This window comes from Hibiscus syriacus, unplaced genomic scaffold (genome assembly GCF_006381635.1).
Source record: "Hibiscus syriacus cultivar Baekdansim isolate YM2019G1 unplaced genomic scaffold, ASM638163v2 tig00110450_pilon, whole genome shotgun sequence".
Lineage (NCBI taxonomy): Eukaryota > Viridiplantae > Streptophyta > Magnoliopsida > Malvales > Malvaceae > Hibiscus > Hibiscus syriacus.
Genome location: NW_024062743.1, coordinates 8,022,676 through 8,032,292, shown reverse-complemented (window position 1 = coordinate 8,032,292; position 9,617 = coordinate 8,022,676).

Genomic DNA, 9,617 nt, shown 5'->3' with positions numbered 1-9,617 from the left:
TTCTCTTACCTAGGGTTTATGGTTCACGCCTTTGGTGGATGAAGATGATCTTGGAATCAAGAAATTTCTAGTTTATTTCATGTTAATTTGTCATTTATTAAGCTTAAATAAATTTAAAATTCATTTAATTTAAAAAAGATAATTTCACCTTTAATGAAACTTGATAATTACATCTATACCAAGCCACATATTACTTATCATCTTCCCAAAGTCAAAGATGAACAAATTATTATACCCTTTACAACTTTGCCCATGCATTTTTACAAAAATTTCAATCTTGTCATTTTCATTCATAGTCCAAAATGAACATGGAAATTAATTATCAAATCCAATGATCTATATTATTTTTTCTCATTTTAAAACGTAGAAATATAATTTCCTCCAAAGTAAGTTCTTCTGTTTTGCCAAGGCATCAAATAATTTTACTAAGAACAGTTTCACTCCTACTTATTCAACATGTAACTTCATACTTTGTGTTATCATATTTTGTTTTTTAGCAAACTGCCTAATGGGAGTCAACTCATCACACCTACGATCCCATACTCTAGGTGAAAGGGAGCATACATTCCACCCCAAGCTAGTCAGGTAGAGTCATCCCGTGACTACTTTCATTCACTCATATGCTAAGGCAACTATTTATTTAAGGAGTTTTCCAAGTTATTCTAACACATAGAGGAATGTCCCTCTACAGTTATATCGAGGCATATATTTTTAATTCAACACAATTCAGAACATTATGGAGTTCAACACAATCTTTTCAATCATTTAATGCCATGACGTGCAAAAAATTCTTCCCTAAAAATTTTCTAAGCACTTTAAGCAGAGAAAACATACAATCGTGTTACAAGATCACAAAGCATCAAGTCCTAGGGTAAGCTCTATCCTTCAACAGTCATAAACAATTATGGCATAGGTAATAAGAATTTGCTTTCATCATCGGGCATCCTCAACTTATTCCAACAAATATCCTAACAAAATTCATGCCATGACAAAAAATATTTCAACCAATTATTATCAAATGAAATTAACCTAAGTATGGAGTACAACACCTCCCCCAAACTTGAGGGATGTATTGTCTTTAATGCATGAATATGAATGCAAGGAAATTACTCAATCATACGGATGCAAGAATGATACCTCATTATGGTGGAGAGGTTCGGCTGGACACGCGGGTTCTGCGTCGTTTGATAGGAGGGGGCTGGTTGATCCTGTGTTCACTGAAAGAACCTCATATAGAGATGGAATAACGATACAACATGTTGTCCGCTTGAGGAGACACCTTGTCCTCGGGGTACTTACTGGTGATGACATCTCCTCAGTGCACGAAGTTTCAGCAGGGACATCTTGTGGTTGGCTTGCTTCAGGGTCAATAAATGGTTCAACATTGAGATTCAGTTGTTGTTCAAATACTTGTTCAGGAGTAGGCTGGTCAGGGACTGGAATAGAAAAATCTATGGTCGGGGCCAAATCGACATCATCAAAAAATTCTAGTGGGATTTCTCGAGTGTGCTCGGAAGAATAAGAGGAGGATCTGAGATAGTCATCGGTTTGGTCGTGGCCTTTTTCATGGATGGGGAGACGTGCATGGCAAGAGGAGTGACATCTATTGGGGACTCAGGTGGAACATTTTGTGCCAAGGAAAAAAATGTACTGCCGCTTGTAGGGACAGATTGGCGCAAGATTTCATCTGGAAAAGGTGACAGGTCTTCATTGGTAACTGGAAGTAGTTTCTTGAAGAAAGTATTCGTCTGGGCAACTCATGCCTTAACATACTTAAAGAAGGTCTGCATGTGACCCTCCAAACGTTCCATCAATTCCCGTGTCTCTCAAGTAGATGTGACCACGACCGTCATTCTTACCGCGGTAACTAATTTTTCTCCTAGATCCAGGCCCTCTTGCAGAGCGTTATCATCAAAACTCATAAGTGCGGGCATCTTCTTTTTGGTGATGTCTTCCTTCGAGTTGATAAACTCCTTTAAAGACTTATCAGGGACCTTTTTCTTTATGCATAAAGTGGTGATTAAATTGGGAAAAAGTAGATTACCTTGGGTTCACTTTGCACACGCGTGAATCTGCTCAAAATTTATCTTCCCCACATCGATCGTGCGCCCGTAGATGATTCAGCAGAGCATTTAGAGGCACAAAGATTCTTCTTTGAGCAAGCCATGATCAACAGATTTTATTGAGAAAGCAAATGATTTTTACAAAAATAATAGAGGGTTTTAGGAGGTTGAAAACTCAAAGAAAATAAAAGAAAAGATGGAGAAGAAAGTGAAAAGAAACGGTGAAAGGTAAAAGATAGAGGTAGGCGGTTTTGGAGGAAAAATGTGGGTAGTGGGCGTTTTCTTGAACGTAAATAGGTAAAAAGTGCAAGGGAAAGGATATACGGTATTAAATGGAAAGATATGTTAATTGACAAAAAATAATAAAATGATATGAAAGATATTTTTTCCCTCTCAAAAGTGCCACTAAAACTAATATTTTAGGGTTTAACTCCCTTTCATGTGTGAGCTTGAGCCCTATGATGCCAAGTGTACACTTGCTACTAAACGAAACAAAATTAGAGAATAAAATAGAAATAAACAACTCATGAAAAATTAAAATAAAAATATATTATTTATGTACATAGTGCAAATTATTGTTGCTTAGGAAACAAAATTTGTTTAGGAAAAAAGGTAAACTCTTGGGCATCGTGGAGTAACGCCACCGATTTATCAAGCAAGAATGGGTGCACCATTGTACGTCTTGAGTCGTTGACCATTCACCTTGAAGATAGACTCATCATCAATGTTCTTGATTTCTACTGCGCCATGGATATGCACTTAATGTACTATGAACGGTCCTGACCATCTCGACTTCATCTTGCTTGGGAACAACTTGAGTCTTGAATTATAGAGTAGTACTTGTTGTCCATGAAAAGATTGCTTAGGCAAAAGGTTTCTTTCATGCCATCTTTTTGTCTTTTCTTTATAAAGGCGGCCATTTTCGTACACCTGAGCTCTAAATTTGTCCATCTCATTTAGCTCTAACAATCTTCTCTCTCTAGCAAGTTGTGCATCCATATTTAGTTTCTTGATGGCCCAAAATGCTTTATGTTCCAATTCCACGGGAAAATGGCATGCCTTACCGTTGACTAACTTGAATGAGGACATTCCGAGAGGCGTTTTGAATGTTGTTCGGTATGCCCATAATGCCCCATCGAGCTTTGGTGACCAATCTTTGCGCTTTGGGTTGACCACCTTCTCAAGAATTTGCTTGATCTCATGATTGGAGACCTCAACTTGCCTATTAGTTGGGGATGGTATGTCGTGGCAATTATATGGCACACCCCGTATCTCTTTAGTGCCTTGGCAATTAATTTATTGTCGAAGTGAGTGCCTTCATCGCTGATAACTGCTCGTGGTGCTCTAAAACGTGTGAATATGTTTTTGTGCAAGAATTTCAGCACAGTATTGGAGTCATTGCGAGGTGTGGCCACGGCTTCAACCCATTTAGAAATAAGTTTTTCATCTTTTCATATTTCCCTTTTTCAACCCTTAATAAATATCCCAAATAAAATGAATATTAAATTCAATTTCTTCTAAAAGACTATAATGCCCTTCCATTTATCCATTCTTACTAATAAGTCTTATACACAATTTCTTACATAAATCTTTTTACTTTTCAATTTATTCAAATTAACCATCACATTTTAAATCCTTTCACTATATTCACTGTCCCGATATTTGGGGTATTACAAGACTATTGTGTCAATGGAATTGTAATGTTGAGGTCAAAAAGTTGGAAGATGAATGTCTTTCCCTTGAACTTAAAGGGATGTTTCCATATGGATTGTTAGTGGAACCACCTCAATAGAGATTGTAACTAGTTGCTAGTGAATGCCTCCCACTTAAACTTGAAAGCATGCTATGAAGAGGTGGATTTTCCATTAATGATGTGAAACCATTAGAGATTATTTGAGTTATGTAGTTAACTTGATCAACTTGATGAGCCAACCCATAGTGAGAGCATAAAGACATATCGTGAACCATACGAACCTCAACAAATATGGCATACATTTTTGTAATAGCTTGTGAATTTTCCATCTCAACATTAACCATCATAGCAATATCATCATCGTCGGAGAGATCAAAAGTTGTATATGTCAATTGAAAAACTTCAGTAGAAAATTTGTACTAAAGAGAAGATAGTCTTTTAGTACTTTCAACATGAACTTTTAAGGAAATTCTTGTGATTAGCTCCTCAAGAGTGATGTTTCACTTGAAGGTTAAGGGGGCATAATGATCTGACTCGGAAATAACTCCTTCGTCAGGTTGTCGAATTTGTCCATCATAATAAACAACAACAAAAATACAACCTATTTTGAGAGTTTGGGAGTTCCAAAATTTGAGAGTTTCAGAGTTTCAGAGAATAAGAGTTTGAGAGTATGAATTGTTAAGTATTAAAATGAATATACCATGTACCCAGTCAGAATGAGACATTGTGACATGGTAGAGATTTTCAAAAAAGGAGAAAATGCTTCTTGTGTAACGCGCCTTCATTTTTTGTCATATTTTATCTACTTATTTTAGTCAATTTTATGTAGATATAATTGTTCCCAGTCGGGGCACTATTCATGTCAATCCAATTTATGTTTGACAGGATGAGATACTATGACGTGACAAAGATTCTCTAAAAAGGAGAACGTGCTTCTTGTGCAACGCGCCTTCCCTTTTTGTCATATTTTATCTACATATTTCAGTCAATTATATGCAAATATAATTGTGCCCAGTTAAGGCAATATTCACATCTATCTAATTTATGTTTGTTGGGATGAGACACTAAGACATGGCAAAGATTCTCTCAAAAGGCGAAGGCACTTATTGTGAAATGTGCCCTCCATTTTTGTCAGATTTTATCTACATATTTCAGTTAATTATATACATATATAATTGTTCCCAGTCGGGATACTATTCACTTTAATGCAATTTATGTTTGATGGGATGAAACACTATGACATGAGAGAGATTCTTTGAAAAGATGAATGCACTTCTTGTGCAATGCGCCTTTTTTCCCAGATTTTATTTGTATATTTCATTCAATTATATACATGTATAATTGTTCCAATTTTGGGGAACTATTCTGTAGCAAATAAATACTAACTATATTAATGAAAGATATCAAATGGTCCTCACTAACTCATTTGCTATCTATAATTTTCATTATGCTCAAATAAACAACTCGCACATATTTCAATAGCAGCTAAATATTCTTTATCTTATCTCCTAAATGATATATTAGCTAAGATTTTATGTTACGTTGTTACTATTGAGGATTTCCTCAACCTTTGTTTTACTTGGCTTCAAATTACATATTTATATTTCCAAATGTTAACTTTATTAGTACGCCTTGAAACCTTTGGATCGTTCTGAATGGCTGCTCTTACGAAAGGCTTATATTAATCCAGATGCATTGTTTGGAGAAGTTATAATTGAGTGATTTTCCAGGTGTTGTGTCAATGTTGAAGTTGGTTTACATATCTTGAAGCAAGCCTCTACTATGGGTGCCATTGAAGCAACTTATGCGATATGTGTATGATTTCTTTACATAAAATATAGGGTGCAAGAAGGATATCAAGTGTTATATACTCTTCACCCAATGCATCTATAGATGAAGCAAAAAGAGCTTACCTATTGTAGAATCATCACTATCTCTACTAATGGAAAAACTTTATCAATTTTGTACATCGAAAAAATTCCACAAACATATTGCTCGTGTAATGACATGTTTAAAGATTGATTTTATTTTTTCTGGAATCGTGAAAGCAATATTGTACTAGATTTTGTTTTTAGTAGGACTAATTAAATTCAATATGATATTGTAATAGATTTTAATTATAAAAACAACGAAACATACACATTACATTAAACAACAAACCATAAAACATTACATTAAAGAGATTAAAACAATGAACCATAAATACAACAAATCTTACACACACTCTAAACAATAAATAAAATGATAAACATACAACTATTCTTTATGATGTTTTAATCCCAATGTCATTGGAACCATGCTTCTGCGCTTTCATCATCTATCTCTATTTTCCTATTATTTTTCTTAGATGGTGGGATATTCGAACTGGAAGTAGCATCCTCAGCCATACGAGCAAGGTTAACATCGTCGAGCTCTACAAACAAATCTGCATTATATATAGAATGAGAATAGTATGTGTCATTCATACTATTCACATCGACATCATTTCTTAGAGGAAAGCTCATGAATGATGGTGACAATCTATAATATAATAAAGATATTCTTATATTACTTCTAACTTAAACCTTTATTTCTATCATAAACTTCAACTCCTCTTGTTGATTTTTTTTGAAATACATGCTTAAAGATTTGTAATCATGAAAAACAGTTGCAAGAATAGTAGCCATCTTAGCAAAAAACACAAGCTTTTGAAGTGAAATACTCAAACATTTTTTTAGATGTTTTTTGCTTCAAGTGTGACTAAAATAACTTTCAGCTCGCATATATTTATAGACCCTCAGGAAGTGCTTCTTGTAGAACATATTTTCCCTTATTATTGGGTTATGTTTTTCCTTAACATAAACATTAAACATAATACAACAAACTTAATATAAATACATTATAAAAAAAACTTAATATAAAGACATAATAAAAAAATATAAAAAACATAATTCATTTAAGTTTATGCAAAACTAAAAAGCATTACAATTAGTTAAATTCTTTTGATGTCTCATTCTTCAATGTGTTTCATAGGGCAGTGGTTATCTATTTCAATGAGGGTTTCTTCTTATAGGTTGGTCTTCCTCTCCACTCTCCTCATTATCATCATCATCATCAACTACATTTTGTTGATTAGGGATAGATGACAATGAAGGACCTACTTAGAATAACAACCCTAGAGGTGTATGACTAACCATTCCACCATTTAATGAGAACTACAAAAACTGTGAAAAACTGAAATCGATGTCTACGACCCATACACAGATGGAGGTGTTTGTGGTGGAACACCACCCACCAGATAAACAACATATGAAGCAAATGTTGGATCAATAAGCATGGCTATATAATATCCTCCAAGGGGTGTCATAAAACCCTATGGGGTTCGTACTTAACATTAGGCTGGTGGCATATAAAATTACGATAATTGTATCTAAACTAGCGGTGATGACATTTGAAATAACGATGGTGACATCTGAAATAACGATGGTGACATCTAAATCGACGATGATGGTATCTGAACGTGGTACGAAGATATCTAAACCGAAGGTGCACCCATGTAAACTGGTGGGCTTGGGATGTAACCAAGTGGTGATGATGGATGTTGTGATGTTTCTGTTGGAGCTGCTGAGGACGACGAGCAGGAAGCACCTGCTCTTCTTCCACGAGTACGAGGATGATTATGTTATGATGGTGGATGTTTTTCTCAGTGACCATGAATTTCCCCTTCATGCTTCCACTGAAAGTAAGAAAAACTTCCCATTACCGTTGAACCATTCAATGTAATCATATGAAATTGAGGAAACATTTTCTAATATATATTGTTGATGGGGAAAGCGTTGATATTGGCTTTCCCACATCATCATCCACTCTTTGTGCTTCCCCCACCCAATTAACCTCTTTTTCGCCTCGTCTACCAATGTTATGCATACTGACGAGATTCTTATATTGTGTGAAACCAAACTGACAAAGCACACAATCAGTCGGATGCCACTCAACAATAGCATAACAAATAAGAGGAACAACCACTAGCCATGTATCTAATTTCCCACTCAACTCAGGTGGGATGCAAGCCCTCATTTCATCATTCAGATAGGGAAACCATTGGAACTAAAACAAAAAGATATATTTATTATGAAAAATAAAATAATATTCTAATTATATAAAGATAATTAAATTAAAAAATTAAAATTTCAATTCGTATCTCTAAACCAGTTTTCTGATCAATGAGTAATCAGATCTCTTCTAATGCATCAGGGATATAACATGACTTTTTTTTATTTGATGACCAATAATTTAATATAATAATATATTTCATTATGTACTTCACGAAATAATTAATAAATAAATTCAGTATTGAAATTAGTTTAGTAGTAATATGAAAACAAATGCTCATTCACGATCGGACATAAAAAAGGCATGCGATACCATGCTCAAGATTAGAGAAGAAGAAGACAGGCCCCAATAGCAGTTTTACTATAATTCTTTGCCCGACACATATCTCTAAACAAAAAACTCAAAATTGTAGAGCTCAAACTTAATCTACCAGCTACTTCAAAATCAATGAGGTGTCGCAACCACATACAATGGACCTGGTAGCGAGATTTTTCGGGCATCAATATCGTCAAATGATTCATAGTATGTATCCTCAGGCAAATGCTTTTGCCTCATCCTTGAAACAATTTTTGTTAAACTCTTTAAAATTATATTGCAGTCACGATAACGTTATTTCACCACCGTCGAACTCCGTTGGGGAAGCTCTAAGATACTCCATGCACAGAGAATGTCAATCACCATCCACCACTCCACAAATAATAGTTCTATCTACTAGGAGCCCCAAGTGCATTGAAACATCCTCCAAGGTAATGGTACACTCCCCCACATTGCAGATAGAACGTGTGTGTCTCTGGCCTCCACCTCTCGATTAGTGCAGAAATGAGGGTAAGTTCAATCTTACAAGCTCCAACAATTTTGGCTACGTAACCAAATCTTGCATTGGATAAATACCTCCAAATAAGATTCGTGTGTTCATCTTGTTGTTATGAATAAAAAAACTTCTAATATACAATCAGTTTCCTAATAAATAAACTCTAACAATTAGAATTTGAAATAATTTTTTTAAAATATTTAAATTTAAATATAATATTCAAAAATTTAAAAATAACATAGTCTCATATTCTTACCATATTGACAAAATGACTCGAAATATGATCAATATTCAATCTCAATATCTCACCTTCCATTTTGTAACTGCATATAATAACACAAAAAATTAATTTTTATAAGTAAAATAAAATAATAATAAATTATTAACTGAAAAATAATAGGTATAAAATAAATTATACTTTTAGGATAAGAAATATGAGAGATATATATGATTTTAGATGTGATTTGTTAAGGTTAGGGGGTTTATACATAGGAGGGAGGGGAAAACGGTAGGAAGAGGGGGCAGAAAAGGTTGGCGGGAAGGAGGGGAAGGCACGTCCCTTGCCAAGCACCTTCCACGGGGTGCGAAAACCCGACGAAGACACATTTCATGCTAAGCGCCTTCCACCATAACAGAACACATCACCTAAGGCACGTTACTTGCAATGTGCTTCCTTGTCGCGTCAACGAGTCACGTTCTTTTTCGTCAGAATATGTACTACTTTGGTACATATTCTGGAAAGGGTGTTAATGTGATTTTTATTTTATTTTAGAGTTATTGTTTATTAAAAGAAACCCTTAAATTTATCCTTAATCCCCTTTTCTTTTATTTACTGTTTGTTTTGTTTTTTTTAATTAAAAAAATTTAAGTTTCAATTAAAATGATTAGAGTAAGAAGAATTTTTAATTTTTTTTATTATTTTGGCTGTTTTATTATTTTATTTCTTATTAGCTTGCTT